Source organism: Otolemur garnettii, unplaced genomic scaffold (genome assembly GCF_000181295.1).
Source record: "Otolemur garnettii isolate 467f Iridium unplaced genomic scaffold, OtoGar3 scaffold00004, whole genome shotgun sequence".
NCBI classification, from domain to species: domain Eukaryota; kingdom Metazoa; phylum Chordata; class Mammalia; order Primates; family Galagidae; genus Otolemur; species Otolemur garnettii.
The window spans coordinates 1463008-1466191 of NW_003852399.1; the positions used below are offsets into that span (position 1 = coordinate 1463008).

Here is a 3184-nt window from a genome sequence, read left to right on the forward strand (position 1 = left end):
CGGGCTGGGGATTCGAACCCGCCACCTTAGGTGTATGTGGCTGGTGCCTTAGCCGCTTGAGCCACAGGCGCCAAGCCGTGATGTAAGATTGTAATAGGGGACAAATTAAGAGGCTGTTGCTGAAGTCTAGGAAAGAATTGTCAGTGATCTGTACTTCAGTATTGACAAGGGGGGATGATGTTAAATAGGTAAGATTTGGTGATTTACTGGATATGGGCTCTGTTGAGCTGCTAACTTTGCTTCAGTGGTAGCCTAGGGAACAAAGTTTCTCCCAAAGGTCTAGATACGACTTTTTCATGTAAAATTGAGATGCTGGTTAGGGCTAAGGCTAAGCCATATGTGTTTTCAAATAAATTATTTTCTATTGATTTGCCACTTTCTTAAGACATTGAATGTGAGCTGACCCACCCCCAAATAGGAACTTGTATGTATCAGGCTGGAGGCCTCCATGAGTTAGGGATTCAGTTTCCATAGGAGTCCAGAAGCAAGCTAATGGTTACTTTTCAAAAGGAATAAACCTGATAGTTTTGTCAGAGAGGCAAAGGTGGAGGCTACCTTCTTTTGCCAAGTGCTCTAATTAGTAAAATCATGAGTACAGAGATTTATAGCTCAAAATGGTCATTAGGATTGTAGGGCCCCAAAGGTAGTAGAAATTTTTATCATACAACCCTTCCTAATTGGAAGAGCTCTCCTTTCTGGCTCTTATAGGACAGGGTAGTACAGTGGTTCTCAACCTTCCTAATGCTGAGACCCTTTAATACAGTTCCTGTGGGTCGCAACCCACAGGTTGAGAACCACGAGGGTAGTACAGGTATATATCATTTCTTACAATATGTTAAGATGTAGAGACAATGAAACCATAATGACATGGCCCAAAGAACTCCACCTATAAGCCGTATTCATTTCTTCAACCTATTGTAACTCCTGCCTAGACCCTGTTAGCTGTATCTGGGTATCACCTCCCCCCAGCAGAACTAACTAGGGTGACCTGGGTGCTGCATGTATTCAAGAAACCATGAAATTTCAGTTCCTCTCTAAAGTTCTGTGGGCAGCCTCAGATGACTATATATGACCTTTTGTCCCTTTTGTGAATCAGAGAGACCTCAGCTCCGTTCCTGTCTTTTTCTTTAAAGCCAGAGAATTTGGGGTAGAAGAGAGATCAGAGGGTGTGGAGGGAGAGAACAACTCAGTGCCATTAATCAACGCAGTGATACTAAATTAAAGTGAAATATGAGGAAATCACCTTGGGAGGTAAGGCATGAGATTACTTTCCTTTCGTTTATATCCATCTACATTTTTTTACTATTTACTTTTGATCATTCACTTGCAGTTCAACCGAAGAACTTCTAATGTTTTCCACCTCAAGTTCTGTAGTTGGCAGTATCTACACTATCTTATTTTAGCTCAGGGTAGGAGTGGGGGTTTGTTCTTAGATCAGCAGCCACAGCCATGTTATCTTAACACCCGGGGCCATGGAGCTTGTGGCTCTATTATCACATATATCTCTTTCTTGACCAGTCCAGAGGAGAATGAACACCAACCAATCCACCACTTAAGTGGCTAATTTCCTTCTTGGCTTCTCACTACTCAGTTTCTAAACATTAATTCAACTTCTATTTATTAATCAACAAGTGGGAGTGTCCTTATTCTTGCCTTTTCCCTACCTACCACTAGGATCACTCTCAGATCCCTGGATATCTTATCGTTTCCCCGTACTCAATCTGCTGGGGCTTTATCCTTTCTCTTAGAACAGGCATCCTCAAACTTCGGCTCACGGGCCACATGCAGCCCGCCTAGGACATTTATCCGGCCTGCTGTGTGTTTTTGCCGCTGCTGCCTGTGCTGCTTAGCTGCCGACTTGGCCCGGGGCCCGCAGTCTGGCCCTCCAACAGTCTGAGGGACAGTGAACTGGCCCCCTGTTTATAAAGTTTGAGGACCCCTCTCTTAAAAAGTCATGGTCTTGTGAATATCCCATCCTTGTTGCCTCAAACTGTCAAGAACCATGATGGTCTGAGATTTTATCTTATTTGCAAGCTAATAAATTATCCTGCCACATTTATGGGTGCTGGTAGACGACATGAAACTCCTTTGTTATAGATGCAGAATGGTATTATTCTCTGTAATAGCAGTAGCCAGATTTTTAGCTTTTGTGCTGGTTTTTTATCCTTAGTCTTTCAGGATGATGTGAAGAGGGCCAGTTAATACTTGTGCACATTGGGGTACTTTTTGGAGAGAAGCCCTGAGTTCAGGGAACCCAAATCTTTTCTAATGAACTGTAAGTATGCCCATCCCTTGCTCTGGAGGAATACTCTGTTAATCATACTGGTCTGTAAGCATGCCTGTCCTTTGCTTTGGAAGGAGAAACTATATATTTCAAGGCTGTGTTCACCACAGTCATCCTTGAAAAGGGAAGTCTAGAGCAAAGGACAGATGGTACCTCTGCTTGTAATGTGCAAAAGAGAGACCAGACCTATGGAGAAATGTTTCCCAACGTATGTAAATTACTTGTCAATAAATGTTACCTGGCATGTAATAAGAGCACTGTAAATCCTATTGTTGGTGGTGTTCACTTTTTTGTTCTGTTTTTTTTTTGGGGGGGGGGCGGAGACAAACGTATGTAATGACCTTGGTGGAATTTTTTTTTTTTTTTGGAGACCCAGTCTCCCTATGTTGCCCTCCGTAGAGTGCCATGGCGTCACGGCTCACAGTAACCTCCAACTCTTGGGTTTAAGCAGTTCTCTTGCCTTAGCCTCCCAAGTCGCTGGGAGTATAAGTTCCTGCCACAACACCCTGCTGTTTTTGTGTTTGTTGTTGTTATTGTTTAGCTGGCCTGGGCCAGGTTCGAGTCCACCAACCCTGGTGTATATAGCTGGTGCCCTAACCACTGAGCACAGGTGCTGAGCCATGACCTTGGTGGAATTTTGAGGTTTTTCTCTAAGTTGGCCGTTCTAATAACATTTACTCAAACAAATAACTGACATGTTCAGACATCTTTCAGTTTGAAAAAGTTTACAGCTCAGCGCCTGTGGCTCAAGTGGCTAAGGTGCCAGCCACGTACACCCAAGGTGGCGGGTTCGAATCCAGCCCGGCCCGCCAAACAACAATGACGGCTGCAACCAAAAAATAGCCGGGCGTTGTGGCGGGCGCCTGTGGTCCCAGCTACTTGGGAGGCGGAGGCAGAAGA

General features: G+C 44.3%; 1 protein-coding gene across 27 annotated transcripts in view; it reads left to right on the top strand.

Annotated features, from left to right (window-relative positions):
* The window catches only part of FAM49B (family with sequence similarity 49 member B), a 157980-nt gene that overhangs the window by 69418 nt on the left and 85378 nt on the right, over window positions 1-3184 (top strand). The window contains exon 1 of one of the 27 annotated variants that reach the window (XM_023517012.1): window positions 982-1251. The exons of the other annotated variants lie outside the window; for them this stretch is intronic. The gene's annotated coding sequence lies outside the window, so the exon portion shown is untranslated. Of the gene's footprint in view, window positions 1-981; window positions 1252-3184 lie in introns of those variants that run through there. 27 annotated transcript variants of the gene reach the window in all.